The sequence below is a fragment of the Macrotis lagotis genome, chromosome 3 (assembly GCF_037893015.1).
Source record: "Macrotis lagotis isolate mMagLag1 chromosome 3, bilby.v1.9.chrom.fasta, whole genome shotgun sequence".
In the NCBI taxonomy this organism is placed as follows: Eukaryota; Metazoa; Chordata; class Mammalia; order Peramelemorphia; family Peramelidae; genus Macrotis; species Macrotis lagotis.
In genome coordinates, this window is record NC_133660.1 from 234,264,082 (window position 1) to 234,290,725 (window position 26,644).

Consider the following 26,644-nt stretch of genomic DNA (forward strand, 5'->3'; position numbering starts at 1 on the left):
GCTTGCTTCCTAAGGCTGTCATAAGGAAAGAATTGTAGGTTTTATCATCCAGTGCTATTTATTATTCATCAGATTTGGGCAGCCTTTACCTAGTGGTCCAGTGACAAGGGCCTTCAGTTTGCATCAGAGGTCCTGTGATCAAAGTCCATTCTGACACTTACCATTTGACTTTGGACAAGTCATTTCCTTCTTGTTGGTGGTTTCACTCTTTGTGACCTCATTTTGGGTTTTCTTGGCAAAGATTCTGGGATGATTTGTCATTTTCTTCTCCAGGACATTTTATATAGTCAAGGAAACTGAGGCAAACAGGGGTCTCACACAGCCAGTGTCTGAGGCCAGATTCAAGCTCAGTAAGATGAGCTTGGGCCATCTACCTGTCCCAAGTCATTTTATTCCTTTATATCTCAGCTCTCTCAATTATAAAATGAGAGTCTGGGCGTGATATCTCCAAAGCCCTAGACAACTCAAAGTCTATGATCACCTGATTTCTTTTTTCTTTTTTTTTTTCAAGGACTTAATTCAGGAAGAACTGGGCTGGAGAGAAGGTAGAATTCATAAGAAGTATTCTGCAGAAGAAGGTCTACAACTCAGTACTATTACTACATTTACTGATTAGGGTTTCTGGGTTTGTTTATTTTTTGGAGGACATAGGAGAGATCAGGACAGGCTACTGGGGATGTCCCATTTTCATAGAAAGTATAGCTTTGTTTCTGGTCCGGACCGCCTTAGTTCAAGCCAGGAAAGTTTCTGCCAGCCAGTGCCGCTCCTTCTGGGTTGTGTAGCTAATGCTTAGCCTCTAGCTTGAACAATAAGATGAATTTAAAAAATAGGGCATCGCATGAATGCCTTGGCATCATTTCTGTGTCCTTTCCTGAATGTTGGGTAAGCAGTTCAGTGTATGATTTGGTAACATATGTGGGGGGCTGGCTGAAATAGGGACATCCCAAGGGTATGATAAGGAAACAGTGGTATTCTCAGTGCTTACTCACTTCTTCAATCCTGTCTCCCCCCCAAAACAGAGCAAGAATATTAACAACTTAGCCAAGCCAGGAAAGGTTTTCTCTAGGATATGGTGTTTTGAAGAGAGATTGAAAGGAACTAAGGATTCTAAGAGGAAGAGGTAAGAAAGAAGAACATCCAAGTTATGTTAGAGAGTCTAGAAGGATCAGTGATTAGAATACCAGAGCTGCAGTAAGGAAGATCTGAGTTCAAATTCAGCCTCTGATTTTTACTAACTATGTGATCCTAGCTAAGTCACTTAAGCTCTGTTTGCCTGTTAGCTCATCTGTAAAATGGGGTTAATGGCAGCCACTTCTAAGGGTTGCTGTGAGGATTAAATGAGATAATTGTAAAAAAGCTCATCATATAAATGTTAACTTTAATATTGGACTTGCCTTGAGAACTCTTTGTCTGTTTTTCCCATACTATCTGGGCAGTCCTCCATCCTTCATCTCATTCTGTCCTTCTCTTACCCTAAGGAGCAATCCCAGTGTCTCTTCCCCTATACCTTTTCCCAACCTGACCCTTATTATGCATGATCCTGAGGCGATCTTAGGGGGACACAAGTCCAAGATTCCACTTTGGGTCTCTCAATCATGGAACATTAGAATGATCTTAAAGATAAGATAGTTTCAGGAGCTCAAAGCCAGAAGGAACTTCAAAAGCCAAATTGTATCTAAATTAAGATGCCTTCTACAATATAACAGAACAAAGGTCATCAACTTTGAGGACTTTGATTCAGATAATAATGGTATAAAAATTAACAAAAATAATAATGGCTAACACATAGTGCTATCAGGTTTGCATAATACTTCACAAATATTATCTTATTTGATCCTCACCCTGGGAGGTTGGTACTATTATCCTTATTTTACAGATGAGGAAACTGAGGTAGACAGTAGCTAAGTCACTCAATTATAAGGCCAGATTAGAGCTGCAGTCTTCCTGACTTGAGACCCACTACAATACTTAGCTACCTCTAGGTAGGTTGGAATATAACAGGTATGATTATCAACTTCTTAGTACCTGTCTTAATGCAGCCTTTTTGTCTCCCATTTCACACTTTTCACTCTTTGAGGTTCTGGTCTCCTAAAATCCGTCATCTTTTTCAGGTGAGCTGCTGTCTAACTATACCTTCCCCATCTTGTCTGAGTTGTGATGGTTTTTTTTTCACAAGTATGAGACTTTATATTTAGCCCCATTAAATATCAGCCCATTAGATTTGGTTCCAGGATGTCAAGATCACTTTAGAATCTGACTTTTTTATCTACTGTTGCCATCACTACAAGTTTCCTCCACATATTTGATGACTGTGCCATCTCTGCCTTCATCTAAATCATTGAGAAAACTATCAAATCTCACAGGGCCAAGTGCAGATTCCCATAGTACTTTCCTGGAGGTTTTCTTCCAAGGAGATGTGGAATCATTAAATTACTCCTTTTTGGGTTGCAACTCATTGTAAATTTTTTCCTTATTTTACAAGGAAGAAACTGGTCCCCAAAAGGGGCTCCTCTCAGGTTTCATAGCTGAGACCCAAGTCCTTTCCTCCTTCATATGTATGTTTAATATATTATATATATGTGTGTATTTTATAGATAGATAATTAGATAGGGCTTTAGGAAGATGCCTTTTTAATGTGAAAAAAACTTCTCAGAACCAGACATGCTACTGGACAGGCTGAGGCTGGGGGAATCATCCAAGCTCAGGAGTTCTGAGTTGTAGTAGGACTAAAGCTGATCAGGTATCAAGACTAAGTCTGGCACCATTATGGAGAGCTCGTGGGAGAGAGGTGTGCCATCTGGCTGCTTAGAGAGGGGTATTAGCCATGGTTGGAAATAACTGGTCAAAATGTGCTCTTCAAAGTGTGGAATCAGGCCCTTGAGAAGCCACCATTCTTCTAGTCTGCACTTAAGACTGGGAGATTCAGGCTCCCAAAACCCCCCCAAACAAACCAACAACTCAGATTTTCACATATCAGTAGCTATATCATTACCATTTGTGAAATTGAGAAAATATTCAATCTTAAAATGATGCCAAAAATATTTGTAAATAAATTTGTACCTTATCAATCACAGAAACAGCTATGTAGATTTGAAAAATAGTATTTTTACTTATATTGGAGATATTTATTTGGTCTACAGAAGATATATATAGTCTTAACTACTTAATCTACTAAGACATGCTGCCTTCTTTTATCAGAACAAAATAAATCCTGGTATCACAATACTTTAGTGTACAAATGGAATTGGGGGACTTGATCAATGACTCTGCAGCCCTCTCAATCAATAGACTACAACTAAGGAAAACTTTTGTCCCTTCTGCCCATGGGGAGCAGAACTCACAGAGTTGGAGACTGTCCAGGGAATTTCCTCTGGAGAACAGCAGGCAAAGGAGGATTGAGGTGACCCTATTTTGACAGAAGCCTTGTTTCTCTTCCTTCTTACGGCCTGCTCAGATTTTATCTTAAGCATAAATCCACGTTTTCCTATGTCCTGATTTCAGTGGTTAATGACCTAGGTTTCTGACTTTTGGCTACTTCCATTCTGGGCCTTAGTTTTCTCATTTTTAAAATGAGAGGGTTGGACTCAATGGTCCCATACCATCAATCCTAGTATCCTCTCTCTAAAAAGGAGTTAAAAATAGTGCTGCTCTTCTCTCTCTTTCTCTCTGATTAGTTCACTTAGCTTACTTTTATTCTGAAGAAGAGGTAGCTTTTGGGTCAGGATGCTGGGAGGTCAGGGTTTGTTTGGCTTTTGGGACTACCCAGGACCAAGGAAGTTTGGTTGGTATCAAACTGACCCTGTCATTTGTAGAGAGCTTTAAGGCTTGCAAAGCTTAACCTATAACAGATTCACAAATTCACAAATTTAGACCTCAAATGCATTTCCTTCCTTTTGCAGTTGAGGAAACTGAGACCTAGAGATGTTGATAAACCTTTATTAAGCACCTTCTGTGATAAATAGATTTTACTGCTAAGTATCCAGCCAGATTTGAATCCAAGTCAAGTATTGTTTCCCCCAGAGTACCCATGATGGAAGACTGTTTCTTGTTTCTGGTGGTACCTGCTCCTGACAGTGGGATATCTCACTTCATACCCCCCCTCCTTCTGAAGAGTACACTAAAAAGGGCCAAATAGTTATTCTGCCTTAGCCTCAGGAGAGAGAGGCTTATCAAGAGTGGTATCTCAGCACAAGTTGGTTTACTACTTCCTTTAAATTGTCTCATTCATTCATTCTTTGGCCAAACATGAATTTAATGCCTACTGTGTTGTTAGATGCTGGAAGTTAGAAGATTTGAATAAGACTGCCTGGATCTCATGGAGCTTTTAGGCAAAGTAGGAAGTTATAGGATGAGAGATCTAGATTGTAGTTCTCAGCTTACAAATGGGGAAACTGAGGCCCAGAGAGGTCATGAATTATTCCAAAGGGCTCAGGAGTATAGCTGTAACTTGCATTGGTCTATTGACTCCAAACTCAACTGTCCTAATGCCTTTTTTCCTTTTTTTTTGAACTAAGATTAATAGTTAAAAACCCTGAGTTTGAATCCTGCCTCGAACCTTAACTGGATAATCCTGAGCAATTCACTTAGCTTCTCTCAGATGGAGTTTCTCCTTTTCTAAAATGGGAGTAGTAGCGTTGTCCTCATGGGGTTATAGGTTAAGCTTTGCAAGCCTTAAAACTCTATACAAATATTCATTATCTTTGTACCTTCCTGTTTCTTGCTGAGACTGCCTATTCTTCCCAGAAGATTCGCCTACTTCCTTCTGTTTCAAAATCATCAGTTCTCTGAAGCTGTAAGTGGAAATGAATGACTGAATGAGGTCTTTCAATCTCTTAGTGCAGAGATCTTGTGACTGTGGGCAAGTCACTTAACCTCTCTGTACCCGTTTCCTCATTTGTAAAATTATGGTAAGAGCACAACTCCCACAGTTGTGAAGATTAGATGGCATAATGAAATACTATCTCTAAAGGGCTTAGCATAGGTCTGGCTCAGAGTAGGTGCTTAATAAATGCTTACTTGTTTGTTTGTTTGTTTTTCTTTAGCCAGAAGATCTGGGTTTAAGTTCCATTTTTGCTCATTTGTTTTCCCTAGACATTGGCTTTAATCCTATGTAAAATGAGCATGCTGGTCCAGATTGTCTCTAAAATCCCTTCTGGCTACAACAATCTGAAGAAACTGGGGGTGGGGGGGTGATTAAGCAATGAAGATTCTACCCTTCAAAAGGAAACACAGGCTCCTCTAGCAAAGAGTTTTGTCCTTTCCTCCCTCCTCCTTCTCTTCTCCTCTCTAATAGTTTCCTACTGTTTTTATTCCTCTGCCCAGATGCCCCAGAGGCAGCTGTTGTCCTTTGTCCTGGCCAGACCCCTGCAGTGGAGGCATGGGTGGGGAGGAAGAAGGCCCTGGGTGGGAAGGTAGAACAAATGTGGGGTGATTGTGGTTAGGGGAGGACTGTGGGAAGGATTCTGTAATCTCCTGCTCCTGGCCAGGCTGAGTTTGAAGCATAGGATCCTAAGACCCTCAGAGTAGGTTCTAGCATATAAAATTCTGATTTAGGTACTGCAAGTAGATGCATCTTTATGCCTCATTTTCCTTATCTCTGACTCGAGGGATAATATGCTCTTACTTCTCATCTGCCCCCCCCCTTAGATGATCAGGTCACTCTGGTCTGATGGAAGGTTTTACATAAGGAACCAACCAAAGATTGGATGATCACTTGCTTCGAATATTAAAAAGAATCCTTGGTCATTTCTGGCTTTGGGTTAGACTTCTGTGATCTTTGGGGGTCTCTTCCAAGTCTTCTAGATACCTGAGTACAGATGCTTTGGGAAGCATATAGCCCAGTGAGGAATCTCAATGCTCAGGGAAAATGGGTTTGTTTGGTGGTTTGTTTTTTTAACCTTAGGTGAGCTGAGAGGAATTATTGTCAAATATTGCTGTTTTCCTTGTTATGCTGGTTCATACCTACTAAAAGAAACTGTGTATATGTATATTTGGGGGTTATATGATAAAGAGATACTTTGGTGTTGGGATCCAGAGATCTAGGGTATGCCACTAACCAGCTAATGACAACTTCAGAATTTTATCTATACTTCTAGAGCCTCAGTTTCTCCTGAAATGAGAAGATTAAGCACCCTTCCAGCACTGGTGTCCAGTGAGTTCTCTACCGCAGGAGCTGTGATCTGAGTCATGGCATAATTGCTTCCTGTTATCCAGAACCATTGCCTTAGAGGCTATCCCTAAACCTAACCTTTCCCCAAGTGCCCCTCCCTATCTTCTCATTCTTTGGCATTCCTGTTTTGCCCTTCCTCCTTCTTCATCTCTCTTTCCACCCTCACCATGGGGTCCTTCAGAACCTGATTTTGTTGTCAATAGACTCCCTATTAGCTCCCTCACCCCTTTTCCCACATACACTTAGCCATCTTATGCTGTACCCCCTTGACTTTTATTCAAGAGGTGCTGTGTCAGAAATTGCAGATACAAGGAACTATATCCTCTGGGGTGGATACAACATGCACAGGAATAATTAGAGTGGAAGGTAAGTAGAGATTGAGGAAGGGAGATCAGGGAAGGCTTTGGGAAGGGAGGTATTCCTGGAGCTAAATCTCCAAGAAAGACATGAGTTCTGGGATTCTGAAAAAAAATTCTTTCTCTCATACTCCAAGCCCCAGGAGGAAGAGCTGGCCTCCTCTGGCTCCCATTATCACTTTCTGACTGTGGGTCTCCTGACTTCTCATCTTTTCTTTCTTTGAAGTCCATGCCTCCTGACTGCTATTGTTAAATAGAAATCTCTTACCTTCCATATAGTCTTTCTGTCTTCCCATCCCTGCTATCACCTGCAATTTCCACATTCACTTTGAAGACATATAAAAATATTAATCTATAGCTCACGATTAAGCATTCATGGAATAATTGGAGGTTTGCTAAGGGTTTTATTTATTTCATTTGATCCTCACAATAGGTAGAAATATGATTATATCCCCCTTTTACAGATGAGGAAACCGAGACTAAAGTTAAATGACTTGACTAGGGATATACAGCTCAGATCAGTGCCCAGGTTTTCTGATAATTTCTCACATAATAAGGCAATATGTTAACACTGGGTTAGAATTGGGATTTGTATTGATCTCTCCTAACATTCCTAGAGGGAATAAACTAAATTTCACCTACTTGGCTCTGGAGTACAGCTTGAAGAGCAAAGCATAGGAATAGCAGGAAGTCAGGTTTGAGTTTGAGGGTCAAGTTAAAGGCTTCTTAGGAAGATGGTTGGTGTTCTCTTATGAATGGACATCTAGAGAAGCCTGGATGAGCACTTCCTGGGCCAGAGAACGATACAAAGTGTCTGCCCTGTTTTCACCTTGACTTTACTGGGATAGTCTTGCAGTTCCACCAAGAACAAGCAGCCCAGCATGCGCTGGGGTCCCCAGGGTGGAGGTCATGGAAGGTAGGGGTCTCTGAACACAGGTGTAGGGTACTCAAGTCTGCTGAAGGGATATCTCCATCTTCTATATTATGGGTGTGAGCTTCTACAGGTTTGACTCAAGAAGGAGAGAAAGTGTTCTGGCTCAAGAACAGGAAATACACCCATGGAGAATTGTTTTCCTTCTTGGGGGTGTTAATTAAGAGAGATTAGATTTCAACTGAATGAGCCTTTTGTTGCATAATCCTTCCTAATCAAGGCAGTTTCCATATTACTGTTCTTTCAATGAGCTAATTCACCATCATTAAGTTGACTTGTTACTATTTTGATATGTGCCTATATCCCCATCATTATATATGATGCTGCCCCTTCTTATTTTTTCAATCTTGGTTTATGACCTAGCTGGTGCCCCTTCAGACCCCACCCACGTAGGGTTTTGTGCCTGGGTAAGGAAGAAGCATACCTGCCATGAAGGCATGTTTCCTTTGTTCTCCCACATTTTATTTTGTTTTCTTTGGTTTGCAAAAGTAATCTGGCTCAAAAATGATAGGATTTTGGATTCTTTTTCCAGTTTCATGTTTATTAATATCTCTCAGTTTCTGCTGCACAGAATGTAGATGAATTCATCTGTGGAATCCATTTTTTGAAAGTTGGATCTGGTGCAGCTAGGGTGGGGTAGTGGATAGAGCACCAACCCTGGAGTCAGAAGGACCTGAGTTCAAATCCGACCTCAGACACTTAATAATTACCTAGCTGTGTGGCCTTGGGCAAACCACTTAACCCATTGCCTTGCAAAAACTAAAAAAAAACAAAAACAAAAACAAAAAGTTCAGACTAGAACCTTGAGTCCTTTATAGTAATAAGCAACAAGAGGAATAATGATAATAAATTCATCAATGGATTCATAAAATGCCTTAAATTTTGCCAAGCACTTTGCCTTCATTATCTCATCAGAGTCTTACTACAATCCAATGAAGTGGGTGCTATAACTATTATTATCATGCCCAGTTCCCAGATGAAAAAACTGAGCCCAGAGAGATTTCCTGACTTGTCAGTGGTCCTATAGATGATGAATGTCAAAGGTGAGGTGTGAACCCAGGTCTTCCTGATTCTCAAGGCAGTAAGCCATCCTGCTTTCTTATCCAGAGTCATCTGAGATTGGCTGTGCGCCCAGAGAATTCTGGTTGTGTGCCATGGTCTCCTGCCCACCTGGAAAAACCTGGTTTGGGACTGTGTGGTTCCAGCTGAGGGCTATCCTGGAAGGCAGGTCCTTGTATATCTTGATTTGAACCTTGCTTCTAAACCTGTGGGAAGTCTTTTACTCTATGCTGAAGATGAAAGGCTCAGGCCACCATGTGGCTCCTTTGATGATATTCCCTCTACTGCCAAAGGGAATGATTGATTACCAAGTGGCACAGATGCCCCATAATACAACCTGAAGCAATGTGATACATAGCCCAAAGAATTCAGCATTCAGACCTAGTGGGGGGGGGCAATATAGTTTGGTAGAAGGACTACTATATTTGGGGTCTGAGGATCTGAGTTCAGATACTGCCTTTGCTTCTTACTAAAAGTGATTTTGGGCAAGTAACGTGACTTATTGTGCCTCAGATATCTATTAACTGAGTGACCTTGGGCAAGTCATTTGAAAATAGTCTCCCTCAGTTTTTTTCTTTTGTAAATTGGACACCTCCCTCCCAGGGTTTGTTATAAAGAGCAAGTGAGATAATATTTGTAAAGTGTTTTGCAAACCTTAAAATATCATATAAATGCTAGCTTTTATTACTACAATATTATTATCTGGCGGTTAGGTGGTATAGTGGATAGAGTATTAAGTTCAAATGTGGCCTCAGGTACTCACTGAGGGATCACAGGGTCCTAATCCTCTTTGCCTCAGTTTCCTCATCTGTAAAAAATGAGCTGGAGAAGGAAATGGCAAACCATTCCAGTATCTCTGCCAAGAAAATCCCAAATGAAGTCACAGGGAGTTAGACACGACTGAAATGATTCAACAATAGCAATTATTTTCTGTAAACTGGGGAGAGTGATCCTTGTACTTTTCACCTCACAGAGTTGTTGTAAGGAAAGCAACCGTTAAGGGCTTATATAAATGGTGAGCTAGCATTATTATTATTATTAATAATATCACAATGGCCTCATATACTTTATGCCTCATAAGTCAGCTGAAATTGCTAGAGGTAGCATGTTCAGACTTTCTTTTTTTTTCCATTTAAAAAGTGTTTTATTGCTTTTCTTTCCCTTGACTGTTGCTCCCTTCCCAGAAAAAACACCTCCATTGAAACCTGTATAATAAGACAAAGCAAGTCAATATGGGCGTCAGGTCTGGAGTTCTGGTGTTTTTCAGTGTTGAGTCTCTAAACATTATTATCATGATCATCTCATCAATTGTTATCCTGCTTCCATCTGTATCCAGCATAGTGGATGGGTCACTGATGACTGGGTGGAAAAAAGATTAAGATTCAACACATGCTTCTAACATAAACTGTTCAATCTAGGGCAAGTCATGTAACCTGTCTCAGTTTACTCACTTATATAAAAATAAAGAGGTGAGGTTGATCCCAATCATTTCTTACATCTCAGCTCTAAATCTATTTTTTCTTTAAATCTTCTCAAGTTTTTTTTTGAATTCTCAATATTCATCATTTATATCATGGTGTAATGGTCTTTCACTACATTTGTTTCCCATCATTTAGAAATTACCTAGTTCATGGTTGCCACCATTTCCAGTTCTTTGTTGCAATAAAAAATGATGCTGTAAACATTTTTGTACCTTAAAGGTCCTTTCCATTTTAAATGGTCTACTTTTCAAGGATAAGGTTGACTCAGCATCAGTCATTTGCAGACTTTTAAGCTGTGAATTGGCAAGCTCCTTAAGGGCAGGGACAGTTTTTATTTATTTTTTTCTTTGTATTCCCAGTGTCAGATATGATGCATGGAACTTAGTAAATAGCCTCTTAATCATTGGATTATTATTTAGGTTTTTCAATCATGTCTGACTATTAGTGACCTTGTTAGGGTTTTCTTGGAGTGGTTTGCCATTTTCTTCTCTAGCTCATTTTAGTTGAGAAAACTGAGGCAAATGAGGCTGAGTAATGTGGGCAGGGTCTCCCAGCTAGTAACTGTCTCAAGCTGAATTTGAACTCAGAAAGATGAGTCTCCCTGATTCCTATCCCAGTATTCTATCCAATCTGCCACCTAGCTGTCTAATCATTGGACTAAGTGGTAGTAGTAGTAGTGGTAGTAGTGGTAGTAGTAGTAGTAGTAGTAGTAGTAGTAGTAGTAGTAGTAGTAGTAGTAGTAGTAGTAGTAGTAATATAGCTTTGACCAAATAGTTATATTTCTAAAAGGAATCTTAAAGATTATATATATATATATATATATATATATATATATATATATATATATATATATATGTAGTTCAATACTCTTATTTTATAGACAGGGAAACTTGAAACCCAGAATGGTTAAATAAATGACTTTCCTAAGGCAGGACTGAGATTTGAACCCAGATTCTTTGACTGCAAATTCATTCTCTTTCCACTGTGCCAAATACATTGAATTGAAAACTGACAAAGGGAAATATGAATAGAAGGTATAATTTGTCCAATTCCAAGTAAATGAATTGTGTTTTGATGTTTTCCTATCTCAGATAAAGAAAATACTGAGCCTCACCAAGGGATCTTCATATCTAAGGAATGGGTTAGGATCTGGGTAGAATCTATGGGTACAGGACAAAGGAGGGGACATCATTATGCTATACCTTGCTTAGGTCAGACCTCAATCTGAAGTTCTACAATCAAATTTAGGTGCCAAATTTTAGAAAACTAGAAAATGTCCAGAAGAGGTCTTCCAATTACAAAGGTCCAAATCATTTCCCCAAATTTCCCAGGTTCAGCAGTGGGGTGTCTCTTCTCTTACCCTTTCCTTACTTTTGTGGTATAGGTAGTAACATGCGTGTGTGTGTGTGTGTGTGTGTGTGTGTGTGTGTGTGAGAGAGAGAGAGAGAGAGAGAGAGAGAGAGAGAGAGAGAGAGAGAGAGACAGGAAATTTCAAAGGACTTTAAATCCCAATATTTTATATTTTATCCTAGGAAAAAGAGAGCCACAATAGGTTCTGGAGCAGGAGTATGGTTAATGCTTTAAGAATATCAATTAGGAGCAGGCATTTTTAGTCCCTGGGAATTTTGTCAATTAAAAAAATGACTTCGGGACCTCAACTTTCTTCTTGGAAACGAAATCCTTCAACATAGAGGATTTAAGTTTCTTCACTTGATTTTCCTTCTCTGCATTTGGGTGCCATGGCTGATGAGAGGACCATTGGATTCATAATTCTTTCTCCATGAGTAATTGTCTCCTCTAGGGAACCATGGACCATATGCCTTTGTGTCTCCTCCTCTTTTCTTGGCATCTCTCAATGGGACTGTTTACACCTTTGCCTAGTTTCTCTTGGTGATCCCCTTTGCAGAAGGGACTTTCCCAGGATCACACTGGGAGTTCATAGGAGAGCCAAGACTTAAACCAAAGTCCTTTGACTGTTCTAGTCCAGTGTTATTTCTCAATTGGAAAGCATTACTGTTGGCTGGCCCCAGGGAAACTGGGTATTCTTTGGCACTTTACTTGTGACTCTTTGGATTGCTTTTTTTCTGAGATTGGGTTAAGTTCTCTATTTTTTGTTTTGTTTGATTAGACCTTTTATATTTTTGTAAATATTTATTCACTTCCTTAGAATTTCAGGTTTGTTTGCATGTCATTGTGTATCTTCTTATTTTCTCTATTTATCGTGATTTTGCCTTTTTAATTTTCTTGTATTTTATTTTCTTGCATTTCTGTTTTTTCTTGATTAGTTTGGCTAATGGTCTATTGATTTTGTGAAGTCTTTTACAAAACAGCTTTAAGTTTGGTTAATTATTTTAAAGTTTCTCCCTATTCTGATCTTTAAGATCTCTTCTTTTGTCCTCATTTTAGGGTTGCTGATTTGTTTATTGCCCGGTCCTTTCATTTGCTAGCTCCGTTCATTTATTCTTTCCTTTTCTATTTGGTTAATATAAGTTTTTTAAGATGTGCGTTGTCCTCTGAGAACTGATTTAAGGGCATCCCTGGTTTGGTGACATCAAAGTAATTATTATTATGATTTGTTTTTTGGTCCTTGTATCATTCAGAATGTTGCTATTTAGTGTCATTAAGATTAGTGAAACTGGCTCTTTCTTTAGTTCATTTTCCCTCTCCTCTACAAGCTTAGATTTGATGTTGGGCGGGGGGTGTGGCGGTGAAGGATGGGGTAAGGTTAGGAGGGAGAGGAGGATCTTCAAAACCTTGAATTCCTCCCTGAGAGAAAAATATTTGATTCCTTTGGCACCTGCACCCCTCTCCCATTTGTGGGTGAGCTCCGTCAGAGCTCTCTAACTGGGTAGCACTCCCTTTCTGGGATGGAGCTGTTTTCTCCAGAATTCTATCACAGAGAACTTCTTTCTCATGAGAAAACCATAGAATAGAATTAGACCTGAATGGGACTCCAGAGATTCCCTACTCCAACCATTTCATTTTGTTCGTGAGAAGAAGTAACTTCATATGTGTGCTGAACCTAGCTCCCACCAGAGAGCAATTGGTAAATTTGCAAGAAATTGGCAGAGGCTCAACATCAGGGCTTGTTTTGTTGTTGTGGTTGTTGATGATTGTCTAAACTTAAGAAAGTGTTGGAAAAAATTTTAATAATGCAAATTAAAATTATACGTTTTGTAAGGAAATCCTCCCCCCTTCATATGGAAGGCCTGTTGTTAAATATTTACCAGCACACCTCTGAGTAGCTTATGTGTGGTCCTACATGCAGCAAGGAGCATAGCCAGGATATGAATCCAGATCTTCTGACTTTAATTCTAGGGCTCTTTCAGTATCACACTGGTTTTTTGGTTTTATTTTGTTATGTTTTAGTTCTTCCTTAAGTTGATCTGCAGCATTGAAATAAAATTTCCTTTTAACTTTGTATCAGAGATGTTGTGGCACAATACTGGTTCTGGGTTCAGATTATGACTTTGACACTTCCTGGCTGTGTGATTCTTGGCAGGTTGTATCCCTTCTCTGATATTGAGATACGGATACTCTCTGAGGCTCAAATTTCCTACCTTAAAATGAGATAATTTGTACTATCTCCTAGATAGCTTGCTGTCGGAAGGAAGGCTCTTTTTTGCAAAGCTTACATCCTGTGGAAATGTGAGTTATTATTAACCAGGATGACCCTGAGGCAGTGTGAGATCCTGAAGTTATTCAGTAGCTGAGGGTGGCAAACAAAAAAAAACAACCCACAAAAACTCACAGGACCAGATTGTTTAAGTTAGTTGATGTTAAGACTTGAGTTAGAAGAGGACTGAGAGATCATGTGGTCCAACTCTTTCATTTTACAGATGAAGAAACTGAGGCCCACAAAGATGAAGTTCTTGGTCAACGTAATAAGTGACCAAGGTGAAATTTGATTTCCTTAGCAGTGTCTGGTGTTTGATAAGTGTTTATGGACTTGAATCAAAGATCAAGACCAAATTTCTCTCATTGTAACTCCCATTGGTTGCTCCTGGTTCCGTCCTCCACAGCCAAGAAGAACAAGTGGTATCTACTTGAAGGCTGCCATCTTGGCTCTCTTGAGTTCTCATTTGCAGTCTAGACATAGAATCAGAAAACCTGACTTTAAGTTCCAGTACTGTCATTTTTTTAGATATGTAACCTTAATGGGCAAGTCCTTCACCTTTTTTTTTCAACCTTAGTTTCCTCCTATGTAAAATGGGGATCCATCTGGAAAATGCCATTTGGTTCTGGCTCCCTGATTTTTTAGGAAGAATGGTGATAACCTGTAGACATTTAGAAGAAACTGAAGGGTCTGCCCCCAAAAAGGATCAGTGTAAGGTACTACTAATTGTTGTTCAGCCTAGAGATGAGAAGACTCAGGGCAGAAATGAAAGCTGTCTTTGAGGATCAGAAAACATGCCTCGTGGAAGAAGGATCAAAACCTTACTCTACTGGACCTCAGGGAGGTAGGATTGGGAGCTTTGGGTGGAGGTTGCAGAGATAGGTTTCTGCTAAAGATTAAGGATGTTTCTGAAAGATCAGAGATGTCCATAAATGGTCTGGGTCACTTGGAAAGATATTGCTAGCCTCCCTATCTTAGGGGGATCTTCAGGAGGAGTCTGACTGGTCATTTGTTGGGAATCCTTGTTCCAAACATGGGCTGAACCAGTTATTCCCTGAACTTCCAACCATGGTTCTAGAGTAAAACTCGTACTTGTTGCCCACCTCACTAGGGTGTTCTGAGGAAAATCATTTTTCCTCTTTAAATATAAATCATTATTCATTGAGACCATGTTGTTCAGTCATATCAGTTGAGTTCAAATCTTTGTGGCCCCATTTGGGGTTTTCTTGACAAAGATGCTGGCAGTGGTTTGACATTTCCTTCTCTAGCTTATTTTCAGATGAGGAAAGTGAGGCAGATGAAGAAACTGAAGAAAAAGAGTTAAATGTCTTGCCCAGGATCACATAATAAGTGTGTGAGGCTGGATTTGAACTCAGATCTTTCTGACTACGGGCCACTGGGCCACTAAATAAAGGGTTCTTAATCTAGTGTCTAGAAAAATCTACTTTGAAACTGCTTTAAAATAGAGGTAACTGGGTAGCTCAGTGGATAGAGCCCTGGATTTATAGTTAGGAAGACCTGAGTTCATATTCTGCCTCAAATATTTTACTTACTTGTGTTACCCTGGAGAAATCACTTAACCTCAGTTTAACCATCTATTAAATGAGAATAATAACATGTGTCTTCCAGGGTTGTCAGGATCAAATGAGATTAGTAAAACAATTTGCAAACCTTAAATGCTAACTATAATAATGATCATTTTTGTCATCGCCATCACAATTATTACCATTATCATATGATTGGATTTCTTTGTAATCTTGTGAATTTTGTTTTGTTCATTCAAAACTGAGAAGGGGTACAGAAATTTTTCCAGATTGCCCAAAGAGCTCAGGATCCACCAAAAAAAAAAAGGTTAAGACTTCCTCATCTAGACGCTTCTACCCTGAATAATAGGGGGATGGGGCTGAGGGCATGAAATCTCTCCAGCTCCACAAAGAATGAATATATCTCTTGTGCAATGAATGGTGTTTTCTCTTGGGGGAGAAAACAGAATTGTTATTTCTTTGAAGAAAGAAACCAGTCATTGAAGGGGGAAAGCGGTTATATCCTTCTGTCATCTACTGGGTGAATTCACCCTTAACAGGAAGCCCAAGTTAGCTCTTGGGTTCAGTTCTGTTTACACAGGCCTTAAAGTCAATCACTCCAAAGAGACAAGAGCCTGCCAGACACTCGGTGGAAATGTAATTTTCTTAGTGTTTTCCTCTTTGACAAGGCTAAGTGTGGGCCATGTGGGGACAGTGAGGTCTCATGTAGCTGCTATCTTGGCCTGTATGTCCACATACTAGAGTCAGGCCTATTAGAGGTTGATCTTTGAATTGACTTGATTTTTCTTTGTCATTATTCTAAGTGTAGATTTTTGTGGGACTGTCAGATCTTCAGGGATTCAGGTTCTTTGCTGATATAAAAGGGTTGCCCAATCCCAATCATGAGTGTTGACAGGATATGGTTAATTCATTGATTTAATTCTTCAAACCTTGAGCAGGATGTGCTATGTATAGGATTCTCAGCTATGAAGAGCCCTAGGATTTCATAATTCTTTAAGGACTGATAAGATGGGGACACAAATAAACAAAAAGGCAATGTGGTAGGTGTCATCTAAGTGGTACAAAGTATCAAGAAGAGGGAGAGACAGAAAGATTGTCCATTTTAGAGGTAGAGAAAACTGAGACCTACAGAAGTTAAGTGACTTGTCTACAAAGACATCAGAGATTGAATAGCAGAACTGAGATTTGAATCCAGATCCGTTGTGACTCCAGGTCTTTGTTCTGAGCCCTACAGCATGGACAGAGCATTAGGAAAAGCTTCAAGGAGGAGGTGGCATCTGAGCTGAGCCTCAGAGAATTTCATTCACCTGAGATGGGGAAAAGGACATCCTGGCGGGGAGGGAACTATAGAATTTTCCTTTTCTAAGGAATCTTCTATCCTTGCAATCAGAATGACTTGGCAATTAAAGGCAATTCTCTTCAGGGAAGTAAAATGAGGACAGCATAGAGATGCCTGGCCTGAACAGGAGAGTCTTATCATTGATTGCAAGGTTGGGGAGGCTATAATGCCGAGAGCACAGAACTTTACAATTTATTAAAGCTTCCAATTTTACATAAAGGGCAGCCTTTCCCCCCTCCCCCCATTGGTTGCATCTTCTTTTTTTAATTTTTAAAAAAGTTTCTTTATTTAAAAATACTTTATTGATTTTTTGTTATACATTTTTGATATTCTGTTCTGATATTGACTATATGAATTTCTTTGTTTTTATATCACCTTCACTTCTGAATATAACTTATTCTTATCCTTTATCCCTTAGAACAAAGAATGCAAAAGAAAAAAAAACAGTTTGGCAGAAGCAGTGGAGGCAGAACTAGGTGGCACAATGGGACAGAGTTCCAGACCTGGAGTCGGGAAGTCATATTCCTCAGTTCAAATCTGACCTCAGGACACTTACAAGCTGTGTGACCCTAGACAAGTCACTTTACCCAGTTTGTATTAATTTCCCCATCTGTAAAATGAACTGGAGAAGGAAATGGCAAACCACTCCATTATCTTTGCCAAGAGAGCCCAAAATAGGTTACAAATAGTAGAATGGGATTGAAAAATGACTGACCAATAATAAAGAACCAATGAATACAAAGGACTATTTGGATCAGTAAATGACATATTCCACACCTGTAGTCCTCCACCTCTGAAAAGGGGGGGTACAATCTCTTAACTCATCTTCAGAGACAAGCTTGGTCATTATAATTAATTGCATGGTGTTCAGTTTAATTTTTGTTATTGAGTCTATATTATTATTGGTGAAGTATATGAGGTTGCTTAATTCACTCTGAATAGTACTTTTTTTTTTTAGGTTTTTGCAAGGCAATGGGGTTAAGTGGCTTGCCCAAGGCCACACAGCTAGGCAATTATTAAGTGTCTGAGACCAGATTTGAACCCAGGTACTCCTGACTCCAGGGCCGGTGCTTTATCCACTACGCCACTTAGCTGCCCCTGAGTAGTACTTTCTATATAATTTTTTTTTTTTTAGTTTTTAGTTTTTGAAAGTTAATGGGAGGGGCGGCTAGGTGGCACAGTGGATAAAGCACCGGCCCTGGAGTCAGGAGTCCTGGGTTCAAATCTGATCTCAGACACTTAATAATTGCCTAGCTGTGTGGCCTTGGGCAAGCCACTTAACCCCATTGCCTTGCAAAAACCTAAAAAAAAAAAAGAAAGTTAATGGGGTTAAGTGACTTGCCCAAGGTCACACAGCTAGGTAATTATTAAGTATCTGAGGTCACATTTGAATTCAGATCCTCCTGACTCCAGGGCCCATGCTCTATCCACTGTGCCACCTAGCTGCCCCCTACATAATTCTTTTTTTTTTTTTTTTTGGTTTTTGCAAGGCAAATGGGGTTAAGTGGCTTGCCCAAGGCCACACAGCTAGGTAATTATTAAGTGTCTGAGATCAGATTTGAACCCAGGTACTCCTGACTCCAGGGCCGGTGCTTTATCCACTACGCCACCTAGCTGCCCCTTATATAATTCTTTATGGAGTAGAAAGAGCAGTGGATTTAGAATGAGGGGAGCCTGGGTTCCAATCTTGGATTTAACAACTTCATCAGTGTAACAATTTCATCAGTGTAAAAGAACTCCCAGGGTTGGAAATTCCCTTCAAAGAGGCAAATCCCTAATTTTTGGAGAATTGCTGGCATTGTCTTGCCTCTAAAGTTGACCCTCTCTCCCTAAACCTTTATTCCACTTAGAGATAAGGAAACTGAGGCTCAGGTTGTGACTTAGCCAAAGTCACATAATTAATAAGTGGAGAAAGAGAGAGAGAACTCATTTATTTATTATTACTTTTCTAACTCCCAAGTCCCGTGTCTTCTCCATTCTACTTCCTCTCAGATGAGGTAACAATCTTGGAGTATGAACTTGATATGGTTAGATAAGTAAGGAGCATTGGGAGGAAAGTCATAAAAGTGAGGCATCCTGTTCAAGTACCCTGATTATAGAGTGAATAGAATTGGAATCTGTCCAGGTAGGAGTTATTTCCAGGTCTGTCTGAAGGAGACTTTATGAATAAGGTGCTTGAAGTTGAGAAGTTGCTTAGCTTCAGTTTTTTTACCTGTAAAAATGGGGATTAAAATAATACTGGTAGAACCTGCTAGAGGGATAATGCAAGAATCAATATACAGGGAGACCCAAAAGTCATAGGGTAGTTTTAAGCTTTTAAAGCACATATAATAATATAATTCACAATAATATTATATTTAATAAATATATTATAAATACTATATTAATCATATATAATGTATATAATAAATAAAATATATAGTACTTTATTGTTTGCAGAACACTACATGAAGATCACTTCTCATTATATCAGTAACATTATCATCATTATTATTGACTAGAAGCAGCTGCTTGTTGAGCCAGGCATGAGCACATTTAGCTCATTCATTCATTCATTTAATAGAAATTTTTCAAGCCTATGTACCATGTAAGAGAAGGGGAACATGAAAGGGATCTTCAAATACTGGAAAGACTACTACAGAGAAGAGAGAATAGGATTCTCTTGTTGGGCCTGGGAGGGCTGAACTAAGACAGTATGGGGTAGAGTGAAGGGGAAAGATTGAGGACTGGGGTTTCAGGGAGACAGATTGTTCCTATCACTTAGGGCTATCCCCAAAATAGAGTGAAGTTCTTTGTTCTTGAATAGATGGCCAATGGCCTGTTATGGAGGATGTCAGGGAGAAGATTTCTGTTTACTTATAGGGACTGATGAGCTCTGAGGTCTTCTCCAACCCTGAGAGCTTGTTTCAGTCTTCAGGATTGATTCCTGAGCCTCTTTGGTCTTTGGGCACCCAGGCTGTGTAGGACCAGCTTGCACCAGTTTGGCATCTGATGCCCTCCCTTCCTGTTTTTTCTTTCCTTTCAATATCCTAGTGTACCCAGTTCTACCCACAGGTCTTTGGTCCTAGCAAGAGTTCCTTCTCCCTTTTAATTAAATATTTAGAGAGCGACTTGTGTTTCATTTCACACTATCTGCATTACAGCACTTTGCAAATTAGCCCTCTAAATAGTGATCCTAATAACTCACATTTATCTCACGCTTTACAGTTAGCTCTTTACTTGAATAAACCCCCACGAGGTGTGCTGGCAGTGTAGCACTCGAGGCTCCTGAGCCCAGTTTTACTGCTTAGGAAGCACCTTCCAAGAGTTTCAGTGGCTTGTGCCCACCGTCTAAGGCTAAGGAGTATGGGAGTGGAGACTGACACATGGACCCCTGGCTCCCGGTTCATGTGCTTTCCAAAAGCCAAGGGAATCGACTGTTTTCTACCTGTTTGACCTGGGCAAGTCACACTCAATTTCCCCCATCTTTAAATGAGGATAGTCTTCCTAAGAAGACTGTGTGCCATTAAATTTGATGATAGATATTTATGTATGCAGGGAAGTGGGCAACATGTTCCCCAACACATTTCTTATCCACAAAACCCTCTGGGTCCCAAACCACATTCCCTTTTCCACCTTTAAATCAAGCTGAGGGGTAGCAGGGTATCCAGGTGTACCAGCTCTGCTTTCTGTCTCCATGGTCTTTTTTCTTCATCTATGAAATGATGCAGTTGGTCCCCGAAGGTCCCTTGGAGCCCTCGCTGTGCCACTAGGGTCTATGATCTTGTCTAGTAACCCTGTCAAAAAAAGATGGTGAGGTTAGCCTCGAGCCACCTGCTCCTGCTGCGTCCATGCTGACTCCTTGTGATCACATCTTCTCCTTTCTTGGACCTCAAGGGCTATCTCATTCTGCATTCTGGAACTGAAGGGGACAATGGGGAGGGGGAGGATTCTCCATTTTAGTTAATATTTTATGTGAATTAAGTGCAGCCTCATTCCCTGAGGGAATGAACAAGTACAAACTTTTTTTTCCTAGCAGCTGTCAACTTTTTTTTTGGGGGGGGGGGGAGAGAGAGAGAGAGAGAGAGAGAGAGAGAGAGAGAGAGAGAGAGAGAGAGAGAGAGAGAGAGAGAGAGAACGAACGTGTGTGTGTGTGTGTGTGTGTGTATGTTTGTGCCCTCCCTTCAGCCATATATTTTTCTGTTAGTCAGCCATTCCATCTAGATATTCTATATCTACACGGTAGCTGCCCTCCCTCCTCCAGACTGTAGTTACTATGGTTACCATCACCTCTACCTTCTTGGTCAAAAATTGATCGAGGGTAAACAAGGCATTCGAGGACATCAGGAGGAGTTCTGGGTATCTTGGCATCATGCTGGTTGGCATGATGACTGTGGGTATTTGGGGCAATGAAACTGATGTGACCAACATAACTTTATGCTGTCATCCAGGAATCCATGTGTTTGGGCAAAAGAATAATTCAGAAATTATCAACCTCTTTTGTTTTTACATATCTTTATTTCCAAATATATCTCTATCCCCTTCCCTTACTCCAGAGCTAGCCCTTAAAGCAAAGAATTTAAAAATAGCAGTATTTTAGCAAAACTAAACAATAGGGCAACTCAGTCTGATAGTATATTCAATATTTTATGCCCATAGTCCCCTATTTTTGTAAAAAACAGCAGGAAATGAGTTTTCTTAACTTTTCTCCTGGACCAAACTTCTTGATCATACTAATTAAATAATATCAATTTCTTTCTTTTCTTTTTCCTTTTGTTTTTGCAAGGCAGTAGGGTTAAGTGACTTGCCCAAGGTCCCACAACTGGGTAATTATTAAGTATCTGAGGTTGGATTTGAACTCAGGTCCTCCTGACTTCAGGCCTGGTATACTATTCACTGCACCACCTAGCTGTCCCTAACAATATCAGTTTTTAAAAATTTACAGAGTTGTAGTTGTTTTATCTTAGTTTCCCCCGATTTTGTTTTCTTCACTCTTTATTAGTTCTTATAGGTCTTTCTATAACCCCTCAGAATTCTTCATATTCATCATAAAAGAATACTCCTTCAAAAAATTAAAATCACAGATTCACAGATTTTAAGAATTATAATGGACTTTAGAGACCAAATCTCCAAATTTCTCAAAATTGAGAAAATGGATGCCCAGAGAAGGGATGCCACTTAGCTTCTGAAGTCCAAGCACAAGTTAGTGGTAGGGTTGGCATCCGTGTGTGCCAACATTTTCAATCATTCTAGTCTAGGGCAAACGTTTTCCCCTTCTCTTTTTGTCCCCGATTTCATCCTTACAATACGAATGTACTCTGTTGAAGTGGGCAGAGAGGGACAGTTGAGATAAGAGGTCTCTTTTCCTCTCCTCTATTGGCAGTGTCGTCTTATAACAGAATGCTCCCTCTGTTGCAAGCTACCCCTCATGGCAAGTTAGAACCTGTCTGTAAATGAGGACTGGGTGGGAATTTGACTTCCCAACTGGAACCTTTCCTCACCACTCATTTGCTATTCTAAGGAACTTGTGAAACAAGGGGACCTTTATCTCAGCTTCTCAAACTTCTTGGAAGTACCCAAATAAAATTCCCTTTTAAACAGATAAAAAAAACCCAATAATCCCCAAAGCTGAAAATCCACTTGAGATCAGATTTCATGTCTGTTCCCCACACCCCCTTAAGCTTCCTTTAATTCTAATGTGATCTGAAGTGATTCTCTGCTTTCACTCTTTGGAGGGTATGGGGTGGGGGTGCAGCTAGGTGGTGCAGTGGATAGAACAGCATCCCTGGAGTCAGGAGGACCTGAGCTCAAATCCAGCCTCAGACACTTAATAATTGCCTAGCTATGTGACCTTGGGCAAGTCACTTAACCCTATTGCCTTAAATAAATTAAAAATTAAAAAAAAAAAAGAAAATGAAGGAGAAATAGGTATCTTGTTGACCATTGAAGTCCCAGGAGCTGAGTTCAACTTTTCCACTGTCACTACTGGTGTGGCATTAAACAATCCACTGTATCCCTCTTCTTCAAAATGAGAAAGAGCAAGTTGGATGAGGTGATGTCTAAGTCCCTTCTGGGCCCTGGATCAGTGCCTGTGAATCTTAGATCTTACTGGCCTTGCCTGGACAGACACACTGGGGACTCCCCTGGCCCCTGATCCTTTTTCTTAGATAAAGGTGAACCAGACTGCACCTCTATAGAACTTGGAAGAAAGGAAAGACATCCAGAAAAAAAGGTACATCTGTTAAATTATGAAAGAGAACTGGGCGGGAGTGGTAGGATGGGTGGGTGTGCAGGCTGCTAAAGACGGTGCCTGCTGCCACCCTGAGGACATGGATGGAAAATCATTATGTCCCCATGGACCAAAGCTTCTCTTCTGTGTCAGCTGAGCAGAAAGACCTGGTTTTTTTGGCATATCCACAATTAGGGTTTGGGGACTGGAGGGACCTCTGAGAGCAACTCAGAAATAAGAAGGCTTTGGCCAAAGTCACAGGATCAACAGGGTAGGGATAGAATTCCAACTTGGGCCCTTGAACTCCAGCTCAACTAGGGTCCTTCCTTCTCAAAAAGATAGGCAAGGAAACTGACAATGGATCGACATCAACAAATCTTTTTTTTTAAGATTAAATTTATTGACTTAATAGAATTATCTATTTTTACATATCCATTTTAAATTTTATATAAAAAACTTGGATAGTTTGTCTTCTTTGCTGCAATCTCATTTTGCATAATTTGGAAATGAGTTCTCAAGAATGAAATCAAGAAATCTTAGTTAATCTTCTTCCTCCTTCCTTTAATAAGAGATTGTATAAATTGATGAGGTGGTGCAGAAGAGAGAGTACAGGGCTGGGATTCAGAAATACTCTTCTTCCTTTGTTAAAATCTGGCCTCAGATTACTAGCTGTGTGACTCTGGACAAGTCATTTCACCCTGTTTGTCTCAGTTTCCTCAAATGTAGAATGAGCTGGAGAAGGAAATGCTAAACCCATCCAGGATCTTTGCCAAGAAAACCCCAAATGGTGTCACAAAGAGTCAGAGATAACTGATAGCTTCCTAACTCCAGCTCTTGTGCCCTGTTACTGTGCCATATTCTCTCTTTTTTTTTCATTTCCTTGAGTGAAAAGTTTAAATGATTTCTCTCTCTAGTCTCTTTATGGTCCTTCTCAGGGTTGATGCTGACTTCCACACGAATACTATATTGCAGACTCAGAATCTGCATTCTAAGATCTGCCCGGCTTACAACTTCATGTTAAAAATCTCACTGCTTCCAGTAGCTGTCAACATTTAGGATCTTAGAGGTCAAAGGAACCTTAGTCCTAATCAAGTACAGCACCATTATTTTATGTCTATTAAACCTTTAAAAGATGGAGTGACTTACCTGGGGTCACTCAGGCTTAAGGGTTTCTCATTTCAGGAAAATCTCAATGACATTTCATCCAAGTGTGGTTGAACTTGGTCCTGAACATTTACAGTTTTGTGTTTATTTTAGATGTCATTTTGGGGTGGTGTCAGAAGTCACTTCTGAATACTGTTCTTAGACTTGTTTGAAAAGTTTCCAAGTGGAGTAATTGTTTTCCACTGGGTTGAATTTTTGCTACAGGAGTCCAGAGCCCTTAAGGACAATAGCTTTTAATGGAAACTACAATTCATTTTTTAACTGTTAACTTGGGATTCCACTGCTGGGAAACCAAATGAATTTGCTCGTTACCTCTTGTCATCATGGCTCTGCCCCATCCCTGAACCTCCCCATTGCCACCCCCCTACTCTCTCTCCTTTATCCAAGAACATGATGCTGGCAATCTTGTACCGGGATAATTGATTCATCTACTTATCAATGTGAAGTTTGCTCATCTGTAAAATGGGGAGTGATAATACCTTTCCTGCCTTTGAGGATTCAGATGAGATCATAGATATGAAAACACTGGATAATTTAAAGTGATATTGCAAAGGAAATTTTAGTTGATATTTCAAGATGTTGGATTAGTTTGCCAAAAAGAGAAGAACAGCTAAAAATTTCCTGTTAGACTATCTTCTATAGTTCCTGTTACTTATGGTAACACAGATCATGGGTCATTCTTGAGATGAAATTGTTTGGGTGTGGAGAGAGCACAACTATATTTATGGCTTCCTCTCCCTCTCCTTCTTCTGATTGGTGAAGAATATGATCTGAATTGGACTGAGGTCCTGGGTGGGAGGGATCCATCAAACTTTTGAACAGGTAGACACCTTAAGATAAAGCAAATGGTGGTCTTAATAATTATTTATATGTCTATGGAACTTTACAGTACACACACACACACACACACACACACACACACACACGACCTTTTTAACTTCTCTGTACCTCAATTTACTCTTGCAAAATGAGGGGGTTGACCAGATTTCCTTCCAAGGTTTCCTAGCCCAAGAAACTACAACTCTAACTCTACTTATAAGGTGGGAGGTATAAGGATTACTATCCCCATTTTACAGATGAGATCACTAGAAGTGGGAGAAGTTAAGTGAGTTACTCCAGGTGACAGGTATCAGTGTCGACTGTCTGGTCCTTTGGTGTCCAGTGAGCGATCAAAGCTAATGGCTATTCCTTGGCCTGCCCCTTGCTTAAAAGTGGAAGTGTTTGATGGCTGGGGATTGTCCCTGAGGGGTGGGAGTCCTTGCTATTACCCATCAGAGGCCAGAATTATCTAGCTCTAATACAGAATATATCCCCCAGACAGTGACAACCATCCCACAGGGTGAGAAAGTATCCCCTGACTAATTTAAGCCCCTTGGAAGCAGTACTGAGTCTTTATCACTGCCTTAGAGACCAATTTCCTAAGTGGTAGCTGGTGACTGGAGAGGATGGATGGATGGATGAATGCCCTGCCTCAGGAACTTCTCAGATTGGGCTGCTCCTTGATAGATAGCAACTCTAATACTTCTCAAGTGTCTGACTGTCCTGTGGCATACCCTTTGCAAACCCAGGGTCATTTCTGGGCCTTTGAGTTATCAAAGGAGAGCTTTAAAAAAAGATACTATACCTTTAAGAAATCTTTCCAAGTTTTTTTTAAGTTTCATTAATTTTTTTTAACACCACCATCTATTCCCCCCCCCCCCCCCCAAATAGAACCCTCCTTTATAACTCAATAGGTCTTTCTTTGACTGAAACATCCTTTCTGGTAGAGTTTTCTCCCTATCCTTACGAAATCTCAAATCCAGACAAAAAAAAGTGACATTTCTTAATTCTAATACAGAGTCCATCCCCCACCCTTGACCTGACTTCAAGGACTTCACCAATCTGATTTAGTTTGCTTGACTTTAAAGGGACAGTTGGGTGACACAATGGATAGAACACTGCTCCTGGAGTTAGGAGGATCTGAGTTCATATCTGGCCTCAGATATTTGCTAGCTTCTGTGACCCTGGGCAAGTCACTTAACCTCAGTTATCTCCCCAACAAGAAAGAAAGAAAGAAAGAAAGATGAGTCAAACAAGTTGGGGAAATAGTGGGATTTCCTACTTATTCCAATATTGAACCCTGTCACACAGAGACGTATCTCCTCATTTGCCATCTCACTCTCTGATTTTGGTCTTTGTATTATCTCTGCTTTTTCACCAGACATCTCTTTCCATCTCAAGTCCCTCAACTCATCAGTCTTTAGCTCTTGGCCCCCAACTATGCTGATAGCAGGACCTGAGGCTCTGTACTTATCCCTGAGTGGGAGTCTCTTTATAGCCTTCCTTTTTCTTGCATTTGGGGAAGGCTTCAACCTACTCTCTAGAATACAGGCTTAACTTTAACCCCCTCTCAAAATAAGTCCCAGTCTGTCCTTGAGCAAAAAACAAACAAGGAAATTATTCATGAGGAAATATGTTGGAGGAAAAAGAGTGATGGATTGGAGGGTCACAAGACCTGAGTTTGAGTTTCATGATCAAATTATATCATTTTCCTTGGCCTCACTTTTCCCATCTGTGGTAGTAGTGATGATAATAAACATAATCATAATAATATAATAATAATAATTCATAAAAATTAATGGTCTTTTTGAAATAGATATTTCCCTACCAAATACTTATAGTTTCTGAACTAAATGGAATGAAAAGTTTTCAAAATGTAGAGACCCCACAGAGAAAGTCAAAATCACAGGGAAACAGTATGAGGGTCATCTCTTGCCTGTTGTCCTGTCTACTATGGA

General features: G+C 40.0%; 1 protein-coding gene across 8 annotated transcripts in view; it reads left to right on the forward strand.

Annotated features, from left to right (window-relative positions):
• Positions 1–26,644, forward strand: part of PLEKHA7 (pleckstrin homology domain containing A7) — a 240,477-nt gene that overhangs the window by 56,335 nt on the left and 157,498 nt on the right. The gene's annotated exons all lie outside the window — the stretch shown is intronic.